We start from the raw sequence: 13,092 nt of genomic DNA on the forward strand, positions 1-13,092 counted from the left end.
CCAAAAAAAATAGTATTTGGATCAAGCCAATTGAAACATATTGATTTGGTCATTTTGAAATGTTTTATTTTCATTTTGACCTTTTGCGGCTTTTTACATGTCCTTTACTATCGATTACATTTTTTTAAAAAGTCATTTTGTACTGAAAAACTGAAGTTTTTCATTTAGAAAATGTACTTAATCCAAAAAGTTTTTGAAATGGGAAATTCATCAAATCTGACCTTTTCCTGTTTTTTCGGGTTTTCTTTTCCAGCCACAATATTTAGGATTTTGTCAATAGAATGCATGCGGAGGTCTGCTGAAATGAATAATAATGAGAGATGCATTTAGACTAAATTAAACCTGGCCAGTTCAACAAAAGTGTCCTAGGAGCAAGTCTGAGACATATTCTAGTTTAGTATTGTTTCTGCCTACCATTATCGCCTCAAAATTCCAGAGAAAATGTAAGTTTCATATTGCATGAAACAGATTTATTCCATTTATGTTGCTGCTACTGCAACAAAGTCTATCACTATTCCCTATCACTTCTGTCATTTTCACCCGTGTACTACAGGTGAAATGCTACCAGTTGTCTACTCAACTCTCTAAAATTCAGATTTAAACTTAGGTTATGTCTGCACTTGGAGCTGTGGGGTGATTCCTAGCAGCTCGAAACGACATACTTGGGCTAGCTCTCATCAAGCTAGTGTGCTAAAAATAGAATGAAGCCATGACAGCATGAGCCTGTCCTGCCGCTGTCATGGCTGCATTCTATTTTTAGCACACTAGCTTGATGATAACTAATGTGTGTATGTCTCCTCAAGCTGGGAGTCACATCCATAGCTCCAAGTGTAGACCCAACTTCAGAAAGGTCTGTATAGCTCTAAAGAGTCTACAAATTTCAGTACACTAGCTTTCAGGATGTCCTTTTTTTTTCAGTCTCTCTCAGAGACCAACTCCTATGTGTTCTCCAGCTTGCATCTGGTAAACTTGCTACACCTGATCAAGTTAAAGGTAACATTTAAAAAAATTAATGAAGTTTTGCTGCTGGGCTTGCCTGCTTAGCATGTATTATTGTTCTATTAATCATCTTCTGGGCAGTTGTAGAATAGATGAATATGTTCTACTAATGAAATAATGCCACAGACTACACTCAGTGAAGTAATGGCAGAATCTGACTTTGGTCCTCATAAAGCAAAGTGTATTGGCTAAGACTCTTTCAGATATTGTCTAGACTCTAGGCATAACCATGTACAGCACTTGATTCACATGCACCAACTGAATTACTCGGCCTAAGGGGAGAATTTGCTCCCTCATGGTGGTTCATGGGGGGGAAAGCTTTAACTGACCCGGGGTGGGGGCGGGGGGAGAGAGAGCTACCTAGAAGCTCTGACAACAGAGGCTCTCCAGAGGATGCACTGAATCAGCTAAGATGTGCTGGGCCATGCCCCTTTGTGGCTAGAGCTTCCGCTGAGGGAGTCCAGGTAGAGTGGAGGTGCACTGCTGCAACCTGTTTCTGGGCAGACTTTTTTCTTCTGCAGGCCCTTTGCCCTGGTTTACTGTGGTATAACTATAGATTGAATCAAGCTCTCAGTACACTGAATTCATAGATTCATAATACCTTACAGTAGGTCGAATTTTAGCTCAGAAGTTTTGTTTTCAAATTTTTATACAGATAAACAACAAACATCCTTTTCCCCCTAATGAAAAAGAGAAGTATTTATCTCTGCAGCGGTATGTGCTGTAAGCATCAGCTATCCCACCAGAGCAGTTGCAATTTAACCAAATTTTGTATATTAGCTCCATTCACAGATGTTCTATTAGCTTCTTCAAAGTGCATTATTGTAGTACAGAGTCTGCAGAATAGCACATATGCTCTTGATCACCATTAACATTCTGCATTCTTACTGTAATCGCCTAATAATTCTCAACAAGGACTATTTCTGAGATGGTTCTTTTTTTTCCCTGAACACCAGTGAGGCGATGAAGGCAACTCTCAGAAGCCCCTTGTTTGAAATTCTGCCACCAGCTTGATTTCCCTGCCTGACATGGAGCTTGTCCCTTCTCTGGCTACTGTTAAATCAATCATATCAGGAATGACTTATCCATAGGACTCATCAAAATATTTCTGAAGGGCAATTTGATATTTGTGGGATGGACAAGGTTGTTCCAAATGACAGGTATTTTCAAAGAGTTTCCCATGGAAAGATAACCCTTGCAAGGTCCTAACTCCATGTGACCCTCCTTCAAACTACATGAGTTGAACTCTGTTCTATACTGTCTATATACTCTTCAGGAACTAGGTATAAATATTTCCAGCAGGTAACAATATAGCTTTCTTTCCAAGTGGCTTCCTTGGTTTTTAGTCATGAAAAACTGTTATTTTTATATAAGTAAATTCCTTGATTCTTCTCTTCTGCAAAGACCAGAAGAACGCAGCTTATTGTAGACTAAGTGGGGGAGGGGAAATTTTGTGGGAGCCCCTTGATTGAAAATATTGGCAGATGAATACTGATAGTGGAGCATAATGGCCAATCAACAGCAGCCAAAGCAGGGACACAGTGCTAAATCCTCCCCCCGCCCCCAACTGATTGTTGAAATCTGATGCTGTGCCACAAATGGTCAAATATTAATAGCAGATTCCTGGGTTTGTCAGCTAATATCATTTTCTTCTCTACTTGACAAATGCCCTGGCTTTAGAGTCAGGACAGATAGAGGCATGTTATTAATGTAATCAGATACCTATTTCAGTAAGGCATATAGTAAATTCTTCGGTATGGATTTTGTTCCACATCAGGGAAAAAGGTTTGTTTCTCATGAATTGTAACACTATCCTTTAACAATATGGAGGAAGGCCTGAGTAAATTTTGTTAGAGGAAATTGGTTGTGTCACATATGTGTATATATTGGTTGAAGGAAAACCAACTCTTGTTCCAGGTTCCATGTTGCCATTGCGAACCATTTTCCCAATTATTTAAACTCACAAACCAATTAAATCTCTGTTAACGCAGTTCATATTTCAGCACATAAAACATCTCATGTAAGATTCCCAACCATCTAGCAGAATACGGCTAATGAGCTAGTGGTTGCAAGATGAAGCTAGACGAATTCAGACAAGACATAAGGCACACATTTTTTAACAGTGAGAGTAATTAATCACTGGATCAACTTGCCTAAGGATGTGGGGATTCTCTATCACTGGAAGTCTCTAAATAAAGACTGGCCATCTTTCTAAAATATATGCTATAGCTCAAAGCGAAGTTATGGGTGTGAAGCAGATATTACTGAGATACATAGATTTATTCTTTGTCCTGTGTTATACAGGATCAGACAAGATGGGTCATAATGGTCCCTTCTGGCTTTAAATCCTATGAATTGAGACCTTCATGAGAAGGCCATATGTGCTTAGATACCCAAGTACATGTACTTAGATAAAGGGGCATGTTACAATTAATGGATTAAAAACACACAACTGTGAAAATAATGTTTTAAATAAAAATTAGATTCTGTAATATTTTCTAGCTTCCACAATCAGAGGTCCGTGCAAATGGGTACATCATGCTTTACCAGATTTGGACTCTACTCTATATTTTACCTAATATCATATTTCTTTTTATTGGGTATATTTATGCATAATTTCTATAAATGCCATTACACCCATGGATCAAGGAAGTGAGATATTCTTGATTTATTTAAATGTAGCCATTTGAATTTTTGGAAGTTCCATTGGTTAGTAACTTGCTATTTGCACATCTGTGGTACTACAGCTTGAGTGTGGAGTAAGTGAAAATCAAAGCTGATATGTGGATGAAACTGCTAGAGTATTGCATCAAATGTACATGCAAACATAAAATAATGGCACTAAAGAAAAGCAGGATGCTTCTCCTTAATATTGTAGTTGGCATGATCTGTTGGCTAATGCACAGAACGTGACTCGGGAGATCTGGGTTCTGTTCCTAGCTCTACTGCTGATTTGTTTTGTAACTTTGGTCACTTCATGTAGTCCGTCTGTGCCTCAGTTTCTCCTTCAGCTGATAGCACCTCCCAGAAAGAGTTTGAATGTTAATTAATTGTATAATGATTTGAAATCTCTGATGGAAATTCCTTCTGCAAGTATAAAGTGGTATTAAAATCTAATTTGAAGTGCTTTCACATTTTCAAACACACCTAAGTTCAATTTTCAAACGTTTTCCATGAGATGTAGGTTCCTAAGTGCCCTTCTGAAAACAAGATGTAAACTCCTCCATTGCTTAAGTCAGGGGTGGGGAACCTTTTTTTTGCCAAGGGCCTGATGAGTGTCCGCTGCCGAATTCCCCCCGCCGCCGCCGCCGAATGGGCCTGCGGGCCGGACCAAATGATTTCGCGGGCCTTATATGGCCCGCGGGCCGGACGTTCCCCACCCCTGGCTTAAGTGCTTTAGAAAATTTTATCCATCCAAGAATGGATGTTTTTCCAAGAAAAATATGAAATGTATGTTTAAAAAAAAAAAAAAAAAAAAAAAAAAAAAAAAAAAAAGTTGAAATGCTAAATATTTTGGCTAGCTCTAATTATAATGGAAAACAACAAATACACACCATTCCAAGCTAAGACAGAACCTGAAAAAATAGAGCTGGTTGAAATTTTCCAGGTTGCAAAATTTTAAACAAAATGGAAAGCAAGTATGTTGAATACATGTTATATAAACAACTGTATTCGTTCACACGTGTGTGCCCTATGAGTAGGGTGGGAACACCCTCCAAAACATGGGAATTCAGCTTTGGTTCAGATAAGCCACTGTACGTTTGAGTGCTTAGCTGAATCTGACCTGAACATTTTGAATCTTTAAATCTTTTTTTTTTTTTTTTTTTTTTTTTTAAATGTGTCTCCCTGGAGATTAGGGTGTTATGACTTTTTGTTTCAGGTTTTTTGTTTTTTGTTTGTAAGTTTGAGATGCCACTTTTTCAGGTGAGGACTCAGAAAAAACACAAAAATAGGTGGCAATATATAACATTCTCACTTCTGCTCCTGACCAGAAACTAGAAGTGTCTAGCTGAATGATGAGACTTTAGACAAGTTTTGATTTATTCATTTGTAGAAATGAACTTGAAGTTTTAAGTGGGTTCTCACTTTATTGAAACTGCTTGATCCATCCTTACTTGCAAGACAGAAGGCCATCGGCAAAGCAAGAAGAGTAGAAGGTGCAGTGTAACTGAACTTTCAGTAATGGTGATGATTTTGTCAAATATTTTTGGACATGTTTAGGTGTCAATTGTCTTGGTTAATTCATCTTCAAGCATATATGTTCCAAGTAACTGTTATCCAAAGGACACCAGTTATGCTCTGAAAGTTGACAGTGAATGTTATATGGAATTTCTTGTTTATTTGTCTTGGTGACTTTCTACCAAATCTGCTTTACACTTTATAAATAAAAAAAGATGTTTCTTCTGACTCCTTGCCAACTCAACTTGGGATCAGAAAATCAAATTGTGGTCTTGCTCATTATAGCCAGCAATAAAGTTGCTGCAACACAGCAAAAAATTCTCTTGCTGTTTCAACCAGAATGGAATCTAGCTTGCGCATTCATATCTATATTGACAGGAGTAAATATAGTAAAAATATGCTTTTTGTCCCTAAAATAAACAGATCAGACTCTGAATATGCAAAGATCTTTTGAGTGAATTTTTTACTTCGTTACTTTTCAGGGTAAAAATGCAATTTTTTCAGTTGCCTTATTTAAAAGTACTATTTCTCATATATAATATAGTTTCTCCATTCTCATTTAGGTTGTTTCCTCCTTGAGCTGGAATAATACCATCATACCTAAGTCTATTCCCTATAGTGGGGTAACATTCAATGACATTGCATCAGTTCAAATACGATTACTTTCCTTATGTATTTGCTGCAGATATGCTATGTATTATAATGTCAATCCATCAGAGTTTGTGGTGGTTTCAGTTCAATTGCACAGTGGGCAATTGTGGGTTAGATTGTTATGCATAAAGGGCTTGAAGTGGGCAGTTAAGGATAACAGGCAGTGGGGTGTGTTACAAATTGTTGTAATTAGCCATAAAAGCAGTGTCCCTGTTAAGTCCAGGGTTTTTGTGTCTAGCAAAGTTATGAATTAAGTTCCCAAGTTTGCCTTTTGAAGGCAAGGTTTCCTTTAACGACAACTATTGGAAAGTCAGATACAGAGCGATCGCTTTGTGAAAAGTGTGATATGATGACATGGTGTTTTTGTCTTATATCCTTTTTCTGTGCAAATTCATTCGAGAGCATAATGATTTTCCAGTTTCACCCACATAGTTATTGGGGCATTTGATGCCTGGAATGAGGCATAGCATTGGTTGTGAGGAGCGTATGTAGGACCCATGAGTCTTGAAAAGTGTATTGCAGGTGAAACTGCCAGCATGTCACCTGTTCTGCTTAACAATCTGTCCCACCTTGTATTTAGCTCAGACACTCTTCCTTCCCCCAGATCTGAAGAAGAGCTCTGTGTAGCTCGAAAGCTTGTACCTTCCATCAACAGAAGTTGGTCCAGTAAAAGATATTACCTCACCTACCTTGTGTCTTTCATATCCTGGGACCAACATAGCTATAGCACCGCAAACATTTATTTAAAGATCAGATTCAATAAAAACTCCATCTGGCTTCTGTGGAGAGGCTGCACAAACTCCTGAAAATTGATTTTTTTCCCCCCAGAACATGAGGAATCCTAGCCTGGGTTAGAAGCTTCTGCCTCCTGCAGCATAGCTGCCAGATGGATAGTTTATTGAATTGGGTTTGAACTTATCAAAATTTAAGGAATGAACGCAACGTATCGGAAGAAATGGGTGTTGCATTTTGACTTTAAAGCTATCCTTCCTTGTCATTTTCTGTAACAAGCTGTGCATATAAAGATAGAGTGAGAGGTGTGTTCATGTATATATAATCATTACTGTATAGATGTCACCTGAACAGCTTGTTGCAGTTACAACTCTTGCAATGGGTTAAATTAAGCAGAAGCAATAGGCAAATGGTGGCTTGCCATTCCAGTAATAAATGTAAACAGCATTGTGCAATTTTGTGATAGCTGTACATTAACAAGGCTCAGTGTCATTGTATTGGGTCAACAATTCAGGCATCTTAGAACAACAGCTAAATAAAATCCAAAGATTCTCCATGTGATTCCTAATGTGTCAAGAAGCTTTATTATTTTAAATGGTAGCTAGCTTTGCCACAGCTGTGGTATTGTAATCATGGCCCCAAATGAGGAAAGCACTTAAGCATATATTTAAGTTCCAGTAAGAGGTAAGCACATATTTCAAGTTCAGCATAGTCTTAAGAGTTGTCCTGAACAGGATGTGTTCCTGAATCACAGCCGAAGCCAAGACCCAATAAGGCTGCTAATTACACTACCAATGTTCTATTCCAAGAGTTTTTAATTTTGAAAGGGGGAAGAAAAATCACCCTTCCCCAGCAGCAAGAATGTATCAGATTAAGCTTAGAAGTGAATTTATATTTTTGAACACATTTCAGAATAGTTGATCATGCTACTCTATATACGAGCATTAAACATCCTTTTCAAAATTCAAAGCCTTATTTTCCACTTGCATTACCCAATGCCAGATTAGATTTTGGGTTGCAGTCTTTTTCTAGCAAGTAAGTTCCTACTGTGGGTTACCAACCATTTGGGTTGGTTTGTTTGTTTTAAAAAGAGGAAGGTTAAATATACAATGGATTACTAGTCCTTGTACAATTTAAAGCCTTGATGCTGTAAACACTTAGGGGTGAAGTTCAGAGCCAGATTTTCAACGGGCCAGATCCTCAAAAGCTCTCAGCACCCAAAAACTGAGCTCTTCTGGAAGTCTGACTGATGATGAAATTCAAGCATGTGAGTAGCCACTTCACAGTGAGACTGCTCAAATGCATAAAGCTAAACATGTTCATTAGTTTTTTCAAGGGTCTCACTTACTTAAATAGAATGGAGATATTGAAGACAAGAATTTCAATGTGATAGACCTCAGGGATCCAATTTAAGTAGGAGTCTCTTGCTGAAACACACACAAATTACACAAATTGTAATTACTAACACTTTTTTTCTTTAAATTTACATTGTCTTATTTGCTTTCCCTGTCAGTTACGATGGGAAGGAAAAACCTGGCTTGCTTTCTCCATGTGATAGGAACACTCCTTGTAAGGCAAATAAGATCTGATTAATCAGAGTTGTTCATTACAAACTTTGTTGGCCGTATATGAATATGAACAGTGCCTCTATTGAAAATGCACAGTGGTGTATTTTTTTTTATTTTAATGTTTTAATTTTTAATCAACCATCAATTTAGACCAGTAATAAAAGGTACATAAAGCAAATCTGTTTGAATTGAATCATAGGAATTAGCGGTGGAAAAGTTGTATTAACTCGTTTATTCCATCCTCCTACTACTGCTCAATTGTTCCTTACAGTATCTTCCGGATAATGTATTGGATCTCACCAAGAGGAATTTCCCCTAATATTCAGCTTAAATTTAGAATATAGGCAGGGACCTTGCCTTCTTTTTGGTTTGTGTAGTCTTACCTTCCTTAATTCACCTCTATTTTGTTATAACATTTGTACCACGGTAAGTAATTTTTTTCACTCCTCTTTGCATCTTTCAGATACAAGTATGCATCTCCTTAGCTATGTTACACATATTTAATTCTTTTATCCCTGAAAATATTGAATTGTAATGATATGTGGTGATAATGTTTGTATGGACTTCAGTTAGAAGCAAGTAGGTTGAATGAGACAAAAGTAAATCTTTGAAGGTGCCCTTATTAAACAGGGCAAATTGCTGACAAAATATCAGTGCTGAATATCAAATGCAAATTGTTTTGCAGAAAATGCTCTTTTATAAAAAAAAGTTTAGGAAAGGTTTGTTGTAATTACAGAAGTGTGTGTATGAGACTGAAAGTGAGACTGGTGAGTTATTGGTTTTTATCTTTCTCCCCACCAAAAAAAAAATCTATTGTAGAGCTCTTTTTAAAAGATTACAGTGGGCTGTCTTCTTAATTCAACATTGTTTTGGTAAGTTTGCCGGCTTTATTCACCAGTTTATTAATTTAATGCAGAATGCACGTAGATAAATAACAGCCAATTGTAAATCATGAGGATGTAATTCCATGGAGGGATGCTGACGGTGTAATCATGAGAGAAAGCACTGTGGCTTGTGTAGTGTTTCCAGATGACATTACAGGTCTTTAATTCACAGTGTGTTTGTGATCTTCCTTTTCCTTCCTTAAAATGGGCCCTTCAGTAACATGCTGCTGAGGAAATGTGTTAACCCATTGCTATTTTGAAGATGCTGTGGCAGCCTATTTCCCATTTCTGTTGGTGCAGAAATGTGTTGTCGTGGAAAAATGTCCAGTAAAAGTGGGCCCAGTTTTGAGCAAAAATGGCTTTTCACCAATAATGTACAGAGACAAGCTGGGTGAGATAATATCTTTTAGTGGCCCCACTTGCACTGGTGAGAGAGACAATCTTTCAAGCTTACACTGAGCTCTTCTTTGCATCTGGGAAACTAACTCAGAAGGTCATTGCTAAATCCAACAGGGAACAGATTGTTTAGCATAAGTACATATTAATACATTAATAATATTGATACTTATTAATACATATTACAAGGGACCAGTGCAGGTAAAGTGTCCCGTTAACAGCCTTCCAGTCATAGGGAGAAAAGGAAAGGGGTAGGGAAAACAGCTGGGAGGGTTGTTAGTGGGTTATAGATTGTTGTAATAAGCTGTGATTAATTTATAATGAAAGAGGTTCTGGGGCTCAAGCAGTTTTTTACTTTCATAACTGATGTGGCAAGCTCAGAGGTGCTGGGGCTATGAACTGTCAAACCTAGAGGTGCCAGACCTCAGCCCTGGCAAGCCCCAGCACAATTTAAGCACTGGTTATAAGCCATAAATCCAGTGTCTCTGTTCAGTCCATGATTTTTAGTGTCTGGCAAAGTTATGAATTTAAGCTTCCCAGAGTCATTTCTTTGAAAGTGTTGCAGATGTCCTTTGAGAATGAGGTCTGATGGGTCAGAGTGATCACTTCATAAAAAGTGTTCACCCACAGGTGATGTGGTGGTTTTGTCTTTTATCATTTTACTGCGTGAGCATAGTGATTGTCGGGTTTTACCCACATAGTTGTTGTTGGGGCATTTAATACACTGGATGAGGTACATCACATATTGTGATAGGCATGTGTAGGACCCAGGGGTCTTGAAAGGTGCATCACGAATGATATACCTGAGATACATCAATGATATTTTCAGCTGCTGGACAGATGGCTTAAACTCCCTCAGATTTTCACCACAACTTCACCCACCAACTCTCTATTAAACTCTCTCTGGAACTCTCTCACACCAGCATCTACTTACTGGACACCACAATCAGCTTTAACAACGGAACCCTAACTGAATACGAGAAACCCATGGATTGCTGCACTTAGCTTCACAGATCCAGTAACCACCCCAAACACCCCAAGAAATCTGTTATCTACAGCCAGGCACTCCAATACGACAGAATGTGCCCCAAGGAGAAAGTCCAGGATACATACTTTAACTCACTCAAAATCACCATCACCAAACAAGAACACTCCACCAGAGAAATAGATCACATCATAGAACTGGCCACCCAAATACTCCAAGAGAACCTGCACAATACAGAAATAAAATCACCTCCAACCACACACCCCTAGTTATCACCTACCCACATGTGGTATCCTCAAACAACTACAAGCCATACTCAGTGAGAAATCCTGAAAGAAATCTTTCCTGAACCCCATTTTCTGGTCTTCAAACAACCCCACATCCACCTCCCACAATCAATCCAAGCTCATCATCAGAAGAAAGCTCCCTACAGAGCTGGACACACCAACTCAAAGTGGTGCTAGACTCTGCCAGAACAGATACAAAACCTGCAGATGTATCTCCATGTACAATGATCAACACCCCCCACAACACACTTTTCAAGATCCATGGGTCCTACACATGCCTATCACAACATGTGATGTACCTCATCCAGTGTATTAAATACCCTAATAACAACTATGTGGGTGAAACCAGACAATCACTATGCTCTTGAATGAACTCACACAGGAAAATGATGAGACGAAAACACTACATCACTTGTGGGTGAATATTTTGCACAGAGTGATCACTCTGTCTGACCTATCAGTCGTCATCTTCGAAGGGTACATGACACTTTCAAAAGATGAGTCTGGGAGCTTATACTCATAACTTTGCTAGACCCTTTAACTCATGGACTGAACATAGACACAGGATTTATGGCTTATTACAACAATCTATATCCCACTTACAACACATGCCCCCCCCCCCCCCAGTTATTCCTCCTTCTTTTCCTCCCTGTGCCCAGAGGGATTTAACAGGCCTCTTCACCTTGAATGGTTCCTTGAAATATGTTAACTACTTGTGGTAAACAATCTGTTCCACCTTGTTTTTAGCAGTGACATTCTGAGTTAGTTTCCCATACCTGAGGAAGAGATCTGTGTCTTTTACCAACAGAAGTTGGTCCAATAAAGAAGTTGGTCCAATATTACCTCACCCAGCTTGTGTCTCTAATATCCTCTGACCAAGACAGCTACAAAAACTCTGGCATACACCAATAATGTACAGAAATTCACTTTTATTTTCATGTTTCTAGTGCAAAAGTTAGCATTTGTCAGCTTTGTGCTTAATCGCATGAAACAAAATGTCTCAGAATTCTGCAGAGTGCAAATATTACTTCCCTCTATAGCATCTGACATTAGCCACTAAAGCAAAGGATACAGGATAGATCCTTAGTATATTCCAGCATTTTAATGCTTAGGCAGTTTATCAATGAGTTTCACCCATTGTGTAACTATACTACAGACAGGATTTTTCAAAAGCAATTCAATATCAGCCGAATTCTGATCCTACTGAAGTCAGTAAAAGATTCTCAGCACACTTCATTGGGAGCAGAGGTAGGCCAAATGAAAATCACACCTTGTGCTACATCAGTTGACTTCAGACCTTGGCCGCCTTCACAGCAGTGAGTTATCTGAGGCTTAAAGCAGTGACTGCTCTTGATGACTATAGCACTGTCCAGGGACCTCTTGGGGTTTCTAAAGCCTTTTTGACAAGCTAAACTCCTCCAACAAGCTTTCTGCACCATGTACGGCTGCTTCATGTATGCCTTTATTAGCTATTTCTTTGATATATGTAATATTCAACTGGCCTTAGATTTGTGGACAACACTGGAATTGAAAAGGCAGCAAGGAAGGGAATAAGGAACCCAACTACAAAGTGACTTGGTGAGATGAGATCAAATGGGATTGCGGCAACAAGGGATGAATACATCCTAATTAATGTAAATGTCTACAACCAGGAAAGGAAATAAACCAGGGGTGACCAAACTTACTGACCCTCTGAAACCTTTCTCCAGCTGGGCAGAATTCTCTAGTCCCACCACCCTGCTGCAGGGCAAAAGCTCCAAGTTCCCCACCCCAGTCTGGTAGGTGGAGAATGGGGGAGGAGGGACACAGGGGGCTCCACGAGCCCCAGTTTGGCCACCCCTGAAATAAACAGTACAGAGGCACAATGAGTCAGTTGCACTCATTGCTTTAAAGAGCGATTATATTCCTCTAGTCTTAATTAGTTATATTAGTCCTGAGTATTTATATCTCTGAGAACTTTTATGAGAACTTTCATAAAATCCTTTTATGAGTTGTAATGTTACTTCAGTACCTAAATGGGGAACAGAAGATTGATAATATAGGGCTCTTCAATCTACTAATCAAAGGTATAGCAAGAACGCTGGAAGTTGAAGCAAGATAAATTCAGACTAGAAATAAGGTCCAAATTTTTTAACAGAGAGGGTAATTAATCATTGGAACAATTTTCTCAAAGGCTGGGATAGATTTTTCCATTACTGAACATTTTAAAAATAAGATTTTTCTAAAAATATCTAAAAGTTTCTAAAAATATTTGCTCTAGCTCAAACAGGAGTTAATTCAGGGAAGTCTCAGGACCTGTGCTTTGCAGAAAGTCAGACCAGTCCTTTCTGGCCTTATAATCTATTAATTTATTTAGTGGAGTAGGGTATCCGTTACTTTAGGAAAGGTGTAGGGTGGGTGGGTTGGTTGGT

The 13,092-nt window shown here is 38.6% G+C and overlaps 1 protein-coding gene across 1 annotated transcript in view; it reads left to right on the forward strand.

Moving 5' to 3' along the window:
* RET (ret proto-oncogene) overlaps positions 1-13,092 on the forward strand; it is a 118,749-nt gene that overhangs the window by 54,482 nt on the left and 51,175 nt on the right. The window lies entirely within an intron of this gene.

Source organism: Emydura macquarii, unplaced genomic scaffold (assembly GCF_026122565.2).
Source record: "Emydura macquarii macquarii isolate MOO-44397 ecotype Brisbane River unplaced genomic scaffold, CSIRO-AGI_Emac_v2 contig_67, whole genome shotgun sequence".
Taxonomy (NCBI): Eukaryota; Metazoa; Chordata; order Testudines; family Chelidae; genus Emydura; species Emydura macquarii.